The sequence below is a fragment of the Dermacentor variabilis genome, chromosome 8 (genome assembly GCF_050947875.1).
Source record: "Dermacentor variabilis isolate Ectoservices chromosome 8, ASM5094787v1, whole genome shotgun sequence".
NCBI lineage: Eukaryota > Metazoa > Arthropoda > Arachnida > Ixodida > Ixodidae > Dermacentor > Dermacentor variabilis.
In genome coordinates this window covers 168637073-168653933 of record NC_134575.1, presented here as the reverse complement: position 1 = coordinate 168653933, position 16861 = coordinate 168637073, and the positions used below count along the sequence as shown (strand labels likewise).

The window sequence follows — 16861 nt, the reverse complement described above, 5'->3', positions numbered from 1 at the left end:
ACTGCGCTTCCCTTCTCTTGGTACCCATTCTGTCACCCTAATGGTCCAACGGCTAAGTTTGCGCATTGCATGACTGGCCCAGTGCCATTTGATGTCTATAAGAATATCGGCTATACCCGTTTGTCTCTCATATACCGTCATACCGTCACACCGTCATACCGTTTGTCTCTCATATATATATATATATATATATATATATATATATATATATATATATATATATATATATATATATATATATATATGTCTCTATACCTGTTTCTGTCTCTTAAAGTTACGCCTAGCATTCTTCGTTCAATCGCTCTTTGTGCGGCCCCTGTTCTCAAGCACACTTGTCAGTCTCCAAGTCTCTGCCCCATATGTCAGCACCGGTAAAATGCACTGATAATATATTTTCCGTATCTATGATAACGGTAACCTCCCAGCCAGGAGCTCACGATGTCTGCCGTATGCGATCGAACCCATTTTTATTCTGTGAGTTTCATTTTCATGGTTCCCTGTGATTAGTTTACCTAGATAAGCTTACTCCTTCACAGACCCTCGAGGCTGACTTTCGAACTTGAACTCATGTTCTCTTCCCCGGTTATTTATCATTATCTTTGTCTTTTGCATATTAATATTCAGCCCCACTCTTTCAGTCTTCCTGTTAAGGTCCTCAACATTTGTTGTAGCTCGTCCGTAGTGTTGCTGAATAGAACAACGTCATCGGCAAATCGAAGGTTGCGCAGGTATTCGCCATCGATCATTACTCCTAAACCTTCCCAGTTTAATAGCTTGAATACTTCTTCCACGCACACAGTAAATAGCATTGGAGAGATTGTGTCTTCTTGTCTGAACCCTTTCATTATAGTATCTTCCTACTTTTTTTGTGTAGAATTAAGGTGGCTGTACAACCTCTGTAGATATTTCCAATTTATTTACGTAAGCGTTCGGTGCTCCTTGATTACGTAATGCCGCTATGACGGTTGGTTTCTCTACTGAATCAAATGCCTTTTCGTAATCTATGAAAGCTATATAACGAGGCTTATTGCACTCAGCGGATTTCTTTATGAGCTGAATAATGACATGGATGCGATCCATTGTAGAGAATCCTTTCCTGAAGCCCCCCTTGGTTGATTAAAGTTCAGTGTTCCCCTTATCCTAATAGAGAATATTTCGGTAAATGTTTTCTGTTACACTGTGACTAAGCTAACAGTCCTATAATTTTTTAGTTCTTTAACATCTCCCTATTTGTGGATTAGTATAATGTTTGCATTCTTGCAGTTTTCTGGGAACCTTGCAGATGATAGACAAGCATTATGTCTTCACCATTTTGATTAAATTGGCTGTTATTCCATCTTCTCCTGCCAGTCTTCCCGGCTTCATGTCATGCAAGCCTGTCTGTTTACTGTTACTGTTTAATGTTTAATTACTGTTTAATTACTGTTTCCAATGGAGGTACCCTGACTCCTCTGGGTATTGTACAGGTCAGTACAGATTCCGCTGCTTTTATTATACCTTCGAGATTGCTGAAGATATTACCCTGCTTATCTTTCAGTGCATACTTCTTCGTTTGTCCTATGCCAAGTTTCCTTCTGACTGATTTCAGGCTGCGTCCATTTTTGCGGCTTCTTCAGTCTTTTTCACGTTATAATTTCTAATATCATTTATCTTTGCTTGGTTGATCAGTTTTGACAGTTCCGCGAATTCTATCTTATCTCTTGAGTTGGACGCTTTCGTTCTTTGTGATTTCTTTATTAGGTCCTTTGTTACTTGGAAGAGCTTGCCTAATGGTTGCCTTGGTGCCTTGCCTCCCATGTCAATTGCTGCCTGTGAAGCCAGCTTCGTCACAGTTTCATTATTTACCTCTATATCATCATCATCATCTCTCTGTTCTAAGGCTCAATATTTGTTTGCACGTAGCAGCCTAAATTTGTCGGCTTTTACCCTTAGTGCCTCTAAGTTGACCTGTTTTTTCTTGACTAATTTTACTCTTTCTCTGTTCAAATTGAGGTGAATCCTAGGCCTCACTAACCTATGATCACTGCACTTTACCCTACCTATCACTTCTATATTCTGCACTATGCTTGGATCGGCAGAAAGTATGACATCAATTTCATTTCTTGATTCACCATTAGGGCTTTTTCCAGGTCCACTTTCTGTTGCTACATTTCCTGAAAAAGGTGTTCATTATTCTCAGCTTTCTGCGAATTCTACCAGCATCTCTCCTCTAGCAATTCTAGAATCGACGCCATAGTTGCCAATTGCCTGTTCACCCACCTTCTTTTTCCCCACTTTTGCATTATATTCACTCAGTATTACTGTATACCGAGTTTGTACTTTTTATAGCTAATTGAACATCTTCACGAAACTGATCTACTTCCTCATAGTCGTGAATGGATGTTGGAGCGTAGGCTTGTACGACCTTTAAATTATACTTCTTACTGAGTTTGATTACCCCTACTACTACCTTCTCATTAGTGCTGGAGAATTCGTCGACGTTGCCCGCTATGCCTTTATGGATTAGGAATCCTGCCCCGTATTGCTTCTTATCAGGGAGACATCTATGGCAGAAGACAGGGCTGTTATTTAGCAATGCGTAAGCCTCACCAGTTCTTCTAATCTCACTAAGGCTGATAATATCCTAAACAATATCTGATATTTCATCAACGAGTCCTGCTAAGCTAGCCTCGCTGGACAGGGTTCGGTTGTTAAAGGTTGGAAAGGTCAGTTTCCGTTGGCGGCTTGCCCGGACCCTAGTAACTCAAAAGGAAGCTTCTTATTTTTCAAAGCAAAATGAGGATCCCTTACAAGACGCACCTATAAAGCGAGATATAAGAAGGAAGAAGCATATGCTTGCTGCGGTAAAGCTAGGGAAACGATGTAGAATGTTTTATTATAATGTGAGGACATCTTCCCAGCGGTTGATTTAGGTACCATTGACCTTTTTGAAGCCTTTGGGTTGCGCGAGAGCGCGGGAAAAGTAATTATGTCCACAATAGAGATGAGTAAGGGGTGATTGGTGGAAGAAAAAGTAGGGAAACGACAAAAAAAAACAGGAACGGAGGCGGCGAAGCTTTAGCGTACTGCAATTTTTTCGTTCCATTGCTTCTTGCAGGGTCGCTAATTTTTGCTTCAGCTTCTTTGTTAACTTCCAAGTTTCTGACTCATATGTTAGCACCTGTAGAATGCAATGATTTCACACTTTTCAACGAGAGTAATAAGCTCTAATGTCCTAATTGTTTGAAGAGACGTTTGGAAGTAACTTGCGACCATGATATTGTAGTCATCACGCGACGCATGTTGTTATTTGACCCCACACCGGAACTGATGAGGCACAGCCCCAAACAGGGCTGCTTCCTGTCTAGCAGCCTTTGTGAACATTACGACATCCGTTGTCCGCAATAAAATAAGGTACAGTAGCTTCGAAAGATTTGAAATTAAACGCGGCGTCTCCTGGGACCCACCTATTCTGAAAATTGCCGGGACGTTTAGTTAGGATCATGAACGGTCGGGAGGCAGGGAACAAAGTGTGTTTATTATCCGACAAGGGGCTGCATATATAGGGACAGATACAAATATGAGCATGCGCACTTCGTACCGTAAGGGCATGTATTAACAATTACAGTGCGCATACTTACATCTTCCTTCTTTTCGAAGAGAAAACAAAAATGAGAACAAAGAATTTACAAATTCGCATGTCAGGGACCTAATGCTGCGGTCTCTCTGGCAGGGGGTAACGTTGTGGCGGTCTACGCAGACGGTTACTTCTACGAAGGGTGGGTGTCTTCAGGTTGTAGCTCCGCCACCTGGTCAGGCTGGGATACTGACTCTGCAGAAACTGTAGCTTCAGGGTCCGACGTAGGTTGCATTTCATTGGAAGTGAGATGCTCCCTGGTGCGCCGCATCTCTTGTCCGCTGTCTGTAAGTAGGTTGTACGACCGAGGTGTGCCTGCAGGGCCTACAACCACAGCTGGCGACCAGGTTCTGCGTATGGTGTCGTACACTGATACCGGAGACCCACTGCGAAGATGGGGTAGACGCTTGGCCGTCCAGTTGTAGAAGATCCGCTGCTTTTCCCTTATTTCCTGGAGGCGATTGCGAACGGCTTGTGGTGGCACAGTCTGCGGTTCGAGGTGCTGGGGAAGAACCGGCAACTGCGTCCTTGTTTGGCGACCCATCAACCTTTGAACGGGCGACTTCAGTTGCTCCTCCCTTGGCATGTTTCGCCACTCCAGCAAGGCGCTGTAAAATTCCATAGTTGCGAAAGGACACTTCGTTAGCAGTTTTTTCGCCTCCTGCACTGCACGCTCCGCCATGCAATTACCACGAGGGTAGTACGGGCTTGAAGTTACGTGGGAAATTCCGAGCTGCGCAGCAAAAGAACGGAAGCACGCGCTGTTGAAAGGTGGGCCGTTATCACTGCACAGCTTTGCCGGGATTCCACGAGTCGCGAAGACGAGCATGCACGCATTGTTTACCGCTGTCGGTGTTGTATAACGTAGCTTTTGAATCTCGAAAAAGAACGAGTAGAAATCCACGAGGATTAAGTAGGACTGGTCATCGTGGTGGAAAATATCAAGCCCTACTACTTGCCATGGCAGGCCTGGTATCTCGTGGCTCAGCATAGGCAGTCTAGTGTTCCTGCGCTTGCACTTTTCGCACGCTGCGCATGACTTAGCTAGAGCCGAGATGTCCGCGTTCATGCCGGGCCAGAACATTACTTCTCTGGCTCTCATCTTCATTTTATCTTCGCCTCCATGTGCGGTATGTAGCAAACGCAGAATTTCCGGTCACTTCACCGGAGGAATGACTATTTTGTTGCTTCTGAGGAGCAGGCCTTCCTCAACATGCACTTCGTTGCGGTAACACCAGTATGGATGCAGGGCATGCGGCACATGATTCTTCGTTTCCGGCCATTCTGTGCTCGAGTAACGGCGCAGTTAAGCCATACTGGCGTCTTTGTTAGTTCCATGCCGAATGCTCTTGAGCTGCTGGTCTGACACAGGAAGAGAAGAAATAACGCTGACTTGAAATTGTTCTGTCTCGGCGGTTAGTTCCATAGCACTCGGGAAGCGAGAAAGCGCATCAGCTAGAAATATCTCTTTGCCTGGTTTGAACGTGACCTTGATTGGGAATCTTTGCAAAACAAGCCTCGTGCGCTGCAATCGTAGCGGGCATTCACAAAGTGGCTTTTTGAATATAGATTCCAGCGGTCTGATCCGACTCGACGGTAACCTCCGACTGCCCGAAGATATAATCTTGAAATTCTGTGCAACCATGAACAATTGCTAGTGTTTCCTTCTCGATCTGCGCATAGCGCTGCTGTGCTTTCGTTAGCGAACGGGATGAGTAGGCAACTGGCTGCCCATTCTGTAGAAGAACGGCTCCTACGCCATGCTGACTGGCGTCTACTGACAAGGTCAATGGTTTTTCTTGGTTAAAATAGGCAAGGACTGGCGCCTTTGTGAGGGTCGCTCGAAGTTGACGAAAGATGTTTTCTTGCTGGTCTATCCAGACCCACGCGACGTCTTTTTTTAACAACTGGCGAAGCGGCGCTGACAACGTGGATATGTTAGGGACAAACCGAGCCACGTAGTTGATCATGCCGAGGAAAACTGGCAGTTGCTTACGGTTTTGTGGTGGCGGGACTTGCACGATGTCGTCCACTCTGCTCGGGTCCAGGCACAGCCCCTCTGGAGTCAGAATATGGCGCATGTAGCGGACTCTGGGCTGGAGGAAATTGCACTTGTTCTTATTGAGCTTCAGGTTGTGTTGTCTACAGCGGGACAGCAAAGCTACTAAATTTCTGTCGTGTTGCTCTGGTGACTGTCCCCAAACCTATATGTCGTCCATAACGATGTCAACGCCCCTCAAGCCCTCTATTACCTGGTGCATCACCCGCTGAAAAATTTCCGGCGCGGAAGCGATGCCGAACGGCATGCGCAGGAATCTGTATCGCCCGTAGGGAGTGCTCATAGTGCATAAGCGGGAGCTCGGCTCGTCCAACTTGATCTGCCAGAATCCTGACGTTGCATCCAGAGTTGAAAAGAATTTCGCTCCATGCAGCCGCGGTAGGATATCTTCCAACGTCGGCATGTGGTAGTGCTCTCTTAGAAGTGCCTTATTCAAGTCGGATGGGTCCAAGCATACGCGTACTTTTTCTTTCTTTACTACCACGACCATGTGACTAGACCAGGAAGTCGGTTCTGTTACCTTAGCAACGACGCCGTCGCGCTCCATCCGGTCCAGCTCAGCTCGGACGCGCTCCTGAAGGGCGATGGCGATTCGTCGCGCTGGCTTGATGACGCCTCGTGCTTCAGGTTTCAGCTCCATGTGGTAGGCTACGTCTTTGATTTCTCCCAGCCCCTGGAAAACATCTCGAAATCTTTCCACTATTTCGTTAGTTTCCAAGGCATCTATGGTGTTTATGCGGCCAATGAGCCCTAAGCCAGGGGGGGGGACACTCCCCGGTTCCGGTGGCACAGGAAATTGGCGCCATCTCTGTAATGGGCGACGCAAAAATCCGTTTCCCTTGCACGGCCTCGTAGATCGTCGCGCTCACGCGCGGCGATCCAGGTGGCCAAGCCCTTCCCCCCGCTCAACTCCTCTCTCTGCGCCCTCTCTCGTAATACCCTCTCAACTCCCTCTCCTTCGACTGTCTACGCGTCCGCGCCGCCGTGCCATCCCCGCCGGCCCGGCTGCTGCTTAGTCCGCTACGTAACGCTTTATTTTTGTTATCTACTGTCATCGAGATGCGTGCGCTGCTGTGCGTTGACCGACGTGGCTAGTTTCGTCAGTTCTGTCGTGCTCGGTAGCTGTGTGCTTGTGCTCCGCGATGTTTCACCCGTTTCACGACTCGTACCGCTCGTGCATCGTACAGTGGTGCACAAATACCTCAAAAACAAGTCCTGCAAGGTTGTTCCGGGTGCCTAAAGACAACAGGTGAGCGCTCAGACCCAAGGACATCAGAAGGCGCATGTACACGAATACAGCCCTGTCCATTTGTGTACTCCATGAGGCTCCGGACGTCGTTGCGCCTTGATTGTGCTACACTTGCCTCTTCTCAGTAGAGAAAGCTGACAAATAGATGTTCCTCCTCATTGTCACCTGGTCTGTGACTTGTGTTTTTCTGTGCCAAGTCTCATTCTGCAACTTCAGTAACTTGCCCAGCTTTCCATACTGCCCTCAGTGCTTTTTCTGTGTATCACGTTCTACAAACCGGCTAACAGCTGAAAAATTACTGTTAGTGTTTGTGTACTATCTCAGTAACCCCCTATAGGTAAAACCGCGCGAACAACCTTCATGTGTAGGCATGATACGCTTTTTTTCCTCTGGAAAGCATGAGCATTGCAAGTGTCCTACATGCAGATTTTTGCAGTGCGTGTTTATTATACAAGGGAGAGCCCAGTAGGTACGACTTAGTGCCTTAAGTGACGTAATTTTATTGCTAAGCATTGCATTCGGGTAGAAAGAAAAGTCGTGTTGGCCTGTTTTACCTGGTCTTTGATTGAGGAATAAGCCTTTCTGCGAATGTTTTCTATGTGCTGCTGCAAAAGCCGACTATCTTCTGTTCCCTTGCCACCGTTACTCAAGTTGTGGCCAAGTGCAAAATAATGTGATAATGTGTGTTTCAGTTTTTAGTACAATATTATTTTTTTCTGCCATGTTTTTTTCAATTTGTTCAGCAGTAATGAACATCTCAAGCATTTCATATACTTTCGTGCGGATTTATAAGTAAGCGTTCTTTTGGTATGGCTCTCAATCAAACAATGTTAGCATTTTATTCTATCTTTCAGGTATTTTGCGTGTCATTGTTTTTGCCATTACTAGTGAGTTTTCCCTTTTTATAGTTGTCATGACTATGTCATACACGTCGTCCAATTTTGTGCAATATCTTAGTGCACATCAGGAGCTCGTCTACATTTAGGTCTTGAGGACGTTATATAAAAATCTTGTTTTATGTGTGTGTACATGAAATGGCCTTCGCGTTTTCTAGCACTTTCTTTTGTTATTTCACCATCTGTGAACTCTTGTCTTTAGTACTCTTGTATATGTCATGCACCTCTCGCTTTTGCTCATTTTTTGAGCGTGTATCACACCACGTTGTAAGAAAAATCTCTTTTCAGAAACGAAGTCAATAAAGCGAGACTAAACATCTGTTGTGTTGAAAGTGGAATTTTTTTTATGTCCCGGCACATGCTGGTATAATATAAGTATGGGCAAGACTGCGTGCGTGCCAACGCATAGCCCACGGCGCACCACGCGCCAGCTCGCAAGTAATGCCAATGCGCGGCGTAGCGGACGCATTGCTTGCGAGCTGGCGCGTGGCGCGCGGTAACAAGCGCGCTATAAAAAAGAAAAAACGCGCCGCTTACGGGTAAAAACAAAAAAAAAGTGAGCGGCGCGCGCGGCATGGGGGAAAGGGGGAAAGGGAGTGGAGCGGGTCGGCATAATAAAAACAAAAAGGAAAGAAAAACGTTTGGGAGAGGAGGTGCCGCGCGGCTGCTGTTGCTGTTGCCATGACAACGTAAACAATCATGTGCGCCGCCATTTTGCTTAATGCGTCGCCCATTGGTTAGGGCCGTAACTGAAGGGGACCTTGGCGCTAGCGTCGAAAGAGCGTCTGCTCGAAAACGGCCAATGGGATGTATACGGAGTGTCCCCCCCCCTGCCTAAGCGTTCAGCCACCTTGCCACTCAATGTAACAGGAACCGCTTGTTTCACGATGAAGAATAGCGCCGTGGTAGACTGCGTTGTACTGGCGACCTGAAGCTCGATCTTCTTCGTCGCCTTTTCTATGTGCCCGAAAAACGACCGCAGCGTAGAGCAGCAGTCTTGTGCTGGCTTCGTAGTTAAGTTTCCGAGTGTCACTTCGGGCATGACGCAACAGTTGGCTCCGGTATCAATTTTGCAGCGTATGGCGGAACCTGCGATGTCGACAGTCGCTGACCAGCGGTCGTGGCCATCAATTGCATTGACTTCGAGGGTTCGAAGAAAATAGCCCTCGTCCTCTGCCATTTGGACCTGTTTTATTTTACATGCTTGGCCCCTCGGTCTCGCTTCTGGTTGGCGACACGCCCGCGCGAAGTGGTTTCGGCCGCCACACTTGTTACAGCGCTTGCCTTGCGCAGGGCACTTTGCTTTTCCGTGTGTGTAAGAGCAGTTTGAGCAAATTCCGAGGCTTGCTTTTGATTTCACAGCATGTACGGCGGCCTCATCAGTTGCGCTTACTTCTGCCTCCCTGATCTCGTTAAAGTGCTCCTTCGCTTGTTCCCTTGCTCGGCATATTTCCACTGTTTTGGCATACGACGGATTTTCAGACAGAAGTTTCTGCTGCAGGTCCTTGTCTCTAACTCCTAGAATTATTCAACTGCGCAGTAATCTCTCCTCCAGTTCTCCGAATTCACACAAGCGAGCAAGAGTTCGGATCTCGATCAGCCACTCGTTAAAAGATTCGCCCTCACCTTGATCTCGGGAGCCAAAACGAAACTCGTTGAACGTTAAATTCTTCGCTGGTTTGTAGTGGGTTTCGAATTTTTCAGTGAGCTTATCGAGGTCTTGCTTTTCGTCCTCATTTGCGAATTTGAAGGTATAGAACACCCGCCTTGCTTCTTCACCAACTGTCACAAGAAATGTTGCTGCCTGAACTTCTTTAGGCTGCTTCCTTAGTCCGGTCGCCGTAGAAAATAGAGTAAACTTACTTTTCCAGATGATCCAGTTCTGGTCAGCGTCACCCGTACTTTCCAATGGCTTTGGCGGTGGTAGAACCGTCGACGCCATACTTCTTTCTCTGGAGTGTACTAGGGGTGCAGCTGGACGAGGGGGCGGGGAAGAACAGCGGTGAACGCGGCTTGCGAAACGCGTCGCCGCCCCACTTCTGACACCATGTGAACGGTCGGGAGACAGGGAACAAAGTGTGTTTATTATCAGACAAGGGGCTGCATATATAGGGACAGATACAAATATGAGCATTGCGCACTTCGTACCGTAAGGGCATGTGTTAACATGACAGTGCGCATACTTACAAGGATGGGCTCTCCGCAGCAAGCAGCACGTGTTACGACGGGGTAGGTGAGCCTCAGCTAGGTGACTGGCCACTGCCGTCCCATCGTGTTGAGCGATCGGGCAGTGACGAGACGCTCTCCCTATGTGTATAGTTATCCTCCAGCTTCGTTCTTGACGCCTTTTATGCATTCCCCCCCCCCTCCTCCTTGTATCCGTCAACTCCTTCCTAATATTGTTTTTTCGTTAGTCACTACTACACTCTTCAAAATTCACCGGTTTGTTGAACGGCGCTACGGCCGCTAACATTCCCACATTTCTGTTTCTGCATGAACTTCGAGGCCATGCATCTACCCGCCCTCCCACTTGTTGCGGTGGTTTCTTCGCTTCCCTGGCCCAGCACCTCCGTCCTTGACATATTTTTCTGTGCGCAAATCAGCGTTGTGTAGGTCTTTCTTTCTTGTCTTGTCTTAAAGCAATGCCTTCTTTGCTTTTTCCATTGACTTCCCCACTACTGCTGCTGCTGCTGTCTTGCACGCTGCGTCGGAGGTTGTTCAGAGCGTGTATATACATATGTGGCGTCGATCGCCACAATAGGTTCTTGACAGCTGTAATTATCGGTGACCCTCCACAAAAGCACTGCAGAAATTGCAGCGCTTACCTTTCTACTATACCCAAGTCCAGAGGAAAGCTAGATAAAATTGTAGAGAGGAGGCAGATAATGCGTACAACCAACACAGTCGCTAAACAATTGAATAACAGCCTTGCTACTCTTCGCTTGCAGTTCCCTTAAAAGGGGGTGGATAAGGGAAAAGGCGACTTGAGAAGGCAAGGAAACGCTACTACTACAAACACGACAGCAGTTGCGGGGAAACTGGATGAAATTAAGTTCAAGGTGTCGTGACATTGCGCTAGTCGGAAGTTCGCTTCTGTTGCGGTAGTCGGAAGTCCAAATCCCCCGCCCTCTTTTTTCTTTCTTTTTTTTTTGACATTCTCTAGTGCACTATATTTGGAGGCTTGGAGTGACGCCCGACACCAGCTAAAGATGCCGAGAGCGAGTGGGGCTATGCTAATCCAGGTACACCCAAATTAGGAAGGCCCACTAACCTTGAAGAAACACTCCCTCACCGGAACAGGAATTGCCCTCCCTGGTGCAGTATTCGTCCACAACCTCGCTGATGATGTCTACAATTACCCAATTAACCTATGGCCCTGAGTCCACAGCAGCTGCGGAGCACCTAACCAAGACGTTGGTCAGACCTCTAACGCAGCAGAAGGTGCTAATAATAATAATAATAATAATAATAATAATAATAATAATAATAATAATAATAATAATAATAATAATAATAATAATAATGCTCAGTGATCTTTCTTCTTTCTTTTCCTGCTCTTTCTGGTATTGATGGTGATTCTAGTCTGATGTTTCACTAGGGGACGTTCTTCATTAGCACCTACTCTGGCCTTCTAATCGCCCATGCCCCCGCCCTTCCCCCCCCCCAAAAAAAAGAAAGAAGAGAACTGCACGACCTGCAAGTCGCGAGCCCACTTTTCGTTCTTGCTTATTATTTAAGTGCATTCCGTCTCGTTGAAAACGACAACACCTTGTCACTGCACCGTTCACTTCCACAACCTCGAAGCCTTTTTCTCGGCTGACTCTCCATATACCCTCATCAGCGGCCGCAACCGCTCCTTTGTAGGTTAGTGTGACGTTAAAACTCCTCCGGCAGCGTGCACACCAAAATCTGCAGACGCGGGGAGATCTCGCGCAAGTCTACACTCTCCGTCAAATGCTGGGCTACTCCTGCCTTTTTGATGCTTTAGCACGCCATTCAGGCCGCCAGCATTCAGGTTGCGTACCTATGCATTCTCCGCGAACTTTTCCCTAGCTCGCTGCATGACATAGCACAATGTCTACCCTAAAAACGTCCCTACTGCCGCTCCTTTCTTGCATTTCACCCTCTATAGAATCGCCTCTGAGAACCTAGTCGGCTTTGACTAGGTGCTCATCGTAGGTGAACCTCCTTACAGCAGTCGAAAGCGCACGTTTCACGCCTTTTACGCGTAATAAGCATTCCATGTGATTTGTCGGCACTTCTGGTCCTTTGACACCGGGAGACGCCATTATATCGTCATTACCATTTTTATTCAGGATGGCGAACCTGTTAAGCATTCCTTCTGCTGCTGGCAGTCTCTCTTCTACCACTTTCCGCGTATCACGTTCCATATTTAACTCATTTTTGAGCTATAAGACATGTTTCGCAATCTCACATTGAATAGTGAATATTCTCAATTTTCCTTAGTCTAGCATCGACATCACACTGTCTGCCGATCGACTCGATTTCTTTCCATTCAGATCCTTCCCCTCGTCTACCTTAGCGAACTCCGCATACAGCGCATACTTAACCGTTTCTGTTCTTAAAGCGTAAGCGTTTCTATGGTTACCTAACGAGAAAACTACTTCCGTTCCTCATTCGCGTAAGATGATCGATTTAGATAGGGCCCGCAAGCTGCAGAAGACGACAACGATGGCGCAAGCTGAGGCACGTGACCACGTGACGTGTACAATCAGGCACGCACCAGAACTATGGCGCCGCCACGGCTTCGGCTCGGAACCTCATCAGCGCACCTTGCGCCGCCTTCCACAGCAGTTCGTGTCGCCGCAGCGCTGTCGCGTTTGCCGTAATGGCGCCCAGATTCAGTGAATAACGGTAACGCAAAAATGCAGATTATGAGCGTGAATGCAGATTACGTGACAAACAAATGAACGACGCTGCGCAGAGCGGGGAACTACAGCAACGCGCTGCCGAACACAGCGAACAAGAGGAACGACGGCCCGCCGACGCCGCCCGATACCGACGTTCCAGAGAAAACTGCACACGTTTCCTGCGTTTCATGCATCTCCCCTCGCCATTCCACCCCCCGTCCACATCCTCTGCTGGTTCTCTATAACACGAGTGAACATTGCTTTCACTCGCCCCTTTTACGTCGTCTTGTGAAGGTCCCACTTAACACTTCGGTGTTGAAACCGCGCTTCTCCGTTTCATGATTCTTATTATTATTTCGCGGTCGTGCTCGTAATTACATCAAACACGCCAGCGCACGACCACTCAACACCACGTCGTTACTAGGAAATTCGTACGCATCATTCAGGTTAACTGCCTGAAGATATTCTAAGTACAAACCTGTTTGTTTTGGCCACGTGCTGCACTTGGCAATGTTAAAATTGCAGAGGAAGTCCTGATAACACTTTCTGTTGTTCAATGCATGCTACATAATTTTTTTTTCTAGCGTCAAAGAAGCCCGCGAATAAATGCAAAATGTCTCGAGTCACGCGGCAATTTTGCGTGTATTCGCGAGCTGCTTTCGCGCTCGGAAAAACACGTTTATGTAGCACGTATTGAGCAACAGACAGCGGTATCGGGAGTTTTTCATGTTTCTCTACAATTTGCTCATTGATACTTTTCATCTAATTGCAATATCTGAGAATCTGACTACTTAATTAGGACTGAATATCTGATTAAGCAGAATAAAAAAATAATCTTAGTATATCCAAGCGACGGCAAACAACATTATCTTTGTTCTGTCCAGCTACGAGGCATTCGCACATTTTTAATATTTGACTCAAGTTACGTGGGACAACCGATATACAGAGTTTTGAAGACCACCATTTGCAAAATCGGAAAGGTATAGAGGAGCCACGAAAGGTGGTAAAGACGACTGACAGCAAATTTAGGGCGTCCAGTAGAACCATATGTAACGATTGCACCAAACAAGGATAGATAACGAGGGCCGCCGTAGCAGCTTAGTAGCTATGGCGTTGCAGAGCTACGCTCGAGAACGCGGCATGGAATGCTGGGCGCGTTGCCTGCATTTCGATTGGCTCGAAATGCAAGAACCCCCGTGTGCCGCGCATTTCGGGCACGCTGAAGATCCCCGGGTTATTAAACTTGTCCCCCACTAGGGCGTGCGTCATAATAGAGTCGTGGATTTGGCAAGTAATGCCCTGCCATATATATTTGAGTAATTACAAGTTCATATTACAATATATTACAATAAATACCACATAGTAATACAAAGTGGAATGAATGCGCTAACAAAGCTGTCGATAAGGATGTGGCCTGAAGACACAAAAACGACAGTCACCCGATAGTGCTTTTGTACGCGTTGGTCTAATAAGAATGACAGACAAACATAGCCAACTAATTTCCGTCCATTCGGTTGGACAATGTCGCCCTAATATTTGCGGTGGCGCTCACCACGGAAGAGTGAAAAAAGGACAATAGGCCAACAATGTCCTTCTTCCTGCGCTTTCCCCCAACTCGTTTTCTCTTCCGATGTGGGTTGCTTCCGATAACGGTACGACCCGGTTTCGCACTGAGAGAATGAAGTCATGGGTGTCTCTTCGCTTCCCTCTCGCTTTCTTGCTTCCCGCAGGAGATGCTGGACAAGCGCCAACAACAGGAAGAGATAACTAAAAATAAAATCTAGCCGTACAGTGGTGGGATCTTGTCTGCACCGACCCTCGTTTCGAAGCGATCACGACAAACAAACTAAAAGTGCCTCATTGTTTCGAGGCGCCTTAATCGCTCTCTTCAGTCGGCCGGTTCGCGAGGGGAAGGAAGAGACGGGGAGCGATTTTCTTTTGCGTAACGTCAGGATGGCCAGCGGAACAAAGAAGCATAAATGCTGAGGCGTGTAGGGCTCTGCGGGCAGTCGAAGTCAATTAAAGGGAGGGGGTAAGGGTTAGAGGGCACTTCGTGGGCGAGAAGGTGCTCGTCACCCCGCCTGCTTCGCCAATTGTATGCAGCGCTCACCTTGCGTCTGTGTCGACTCTAGAAAAAGGTGACGCTGGATATTTTTATTATATTTATATTTAAAACAATGGTGCTGCAAACCAAACCGCAGTTTTCAGCTTGAATAGAACATAACGAAACACATTTTATTGAAATGGAAAAAGCCATCGGAGATACCAATTGCCCGAATTTTAACTCCGTGCGGCTCCCTTTAGACAGCAGAATGTCGGCTTCCTTTTCTTTTTTTCGCCTGCTCTCGCAGAAGGGGCGCTCAAAATCAGTAGTTGTAGCGCAAGAATTATACGGCACGGTAATGCTGGTACTATATAGCTAACGTTCGATACATTCCATCATTGTCCACCTCTGATGCCTGTAATGTTGAGATACGGGCTCTTAAATGGTTCGAGGTTTCAATTTATTGGTAAAATACTAACTATCCTCCAATACGACGTCAGTCACGTCATGCCGAAAAAAAAAATAATTTGGTTATTATGCAGCCTAACACTGCTTCTGGTTTTTGTTTTTCGCTTGTGTTGGTAGCTGTGTGTATGAAGCAACAAGCAAGAAGCTCCATATTAGTGCGCAATTAACTGGCTCCGTGCACAACAGGGGTCACTACAGATTGCAGGGAGAAGCCTTCGCCCTGCAGTGGACAAAAAAAAAAAGAAATAGGCTGCTGCTGCTGATGATGATGATGATGAACCGACTGCTGCTGAGCAATGGCGTGGCTCAAACTCGAAATGCTGCGGAAGAAAAAGGATGCACGCATAGGCGAAATGGTTCGCCGGTCGGTTGGTTTTGTTTTTCTGATCAGCTGTAGAATTTCCTGTATTTCCTGTATTCATACGTTTTGTTCTTTTGTCTTTCCTGTGGCCATTCGTTGTGCATCCCATTGCTGCAGCCTCTGTGTTGCTATCAGGTGCTAACCAGTGCTGTATAAATAGTGGGGTTGGCTATGATTGTAACGTATGCGTTCATCCGAACGTAGCGATAATCAAATCGTGTAATACACCAGGCCTAATACGCGAGATGTTCCACGTTCTCGGTAGGTATCCATATACATATAAAGCACATGTTGTCCCATCAATGGTACTGATAGCGAGGGCCTCTAAGAAACACTTCCGCGGGAGCGAGACCATTAACACAAACAGAGAAACAAATTTCGTGTAAAGTAGGGTCACCGTGTGTATACCCGTTCCAGTTCATTGCTTCCGGACTGTACTGCACCGAACATTGTGCACGTGCTCTGCCCCCTCCTCTCGTCTTCGACGCGGACGAGATGGGCGAGCAGCAAAGGAGCCGCCGCTCTCCTTGAGGCCGCCCAGTCGGTCTGCGAGAGACAGCGTATCACGACTCCGTTCCGCCCCCGCTAGCCTTCCGCCAGTTGAGGGCTCCCGGCAGCGATAAGATTGCAGACTCGCAAGGCCGGCTCTACGGTTTAGCACATTTCTCTTTTTGCTTCCCACTTGGCAGTGGCCTCACCTGCGGACAGCGACACTCATCCAAACCAAGCACGTGAGTACATTGATTGACAACGCTTTCTTCTTTTATTTCTGAAAAATGGCGCCTAAAGTATGACAGTTTTATGAAGTCTGTTGTGCATTATGCACATTAAGGCACTGCCGCATTTTCGTATGCGTCGTGAAAGTTTGTGTTTCAATATTTCAGCGCGTTCTTTTGTCATTAAGAGCAGGAAAAGATTAAAACTATCCCACGGCTGGATAATAAATATTCCACGCATCACGCAAATATTTTCGTTACAATTCTGTTCCTGATTCTTGTGTTTAATCTCCCCTGTTCTTGAGATTATGTCATAAGAAAAAAGTGTTCATCCCTAGTTTATTTCCTTCCTTAGTATTAGATGATGTTCAGGTTTCAGCCTCATTGTTGGTCCTGCCGAAAACTATAACAATGAAGGGATTATACTTCACTATGAAACAATGACTACCACTTGCGCATCACAGGTGCATAAACGTGTTCATTTTTCGTCTTCGTAAGTAGCGTAGATGCTTCTGCAGGTCTATGATTCCGTCTAAAGTAACTTTTAGCAATGCTTTTTATGGATTCTAAAGTGACTGAAT

At 46.8% G+C, this 16861-nt stretch overlaps 1 protein-coding gene across 3 annotated transcripts in view; it reads left to right on the top strand.

Moving 5' to 3' along the window:
• Window positions 1-16127: 16127 nt before the first annotated feature.
• The window catches only part of LOC142590718 (beta-hexosaminidase subunit alpha-like), a 190130-nt gene continuing 189396 nt past the window's right edge, over window positions 16128-16861 (top strand). The window contains exon 1 of one of the 3 annotated variants that reach the window (XM_075703143.1): window positions 16128-16295. The gene's annotated coding sequence lies outside the window, so the exon portion shown is untranslated. The remainder of the gene's footprint in view (window positions 16296-16861) is intronic. The other 2 variants (XM_075703144.1, XM_075703146.1) reach the window with 2 other exon arrangements.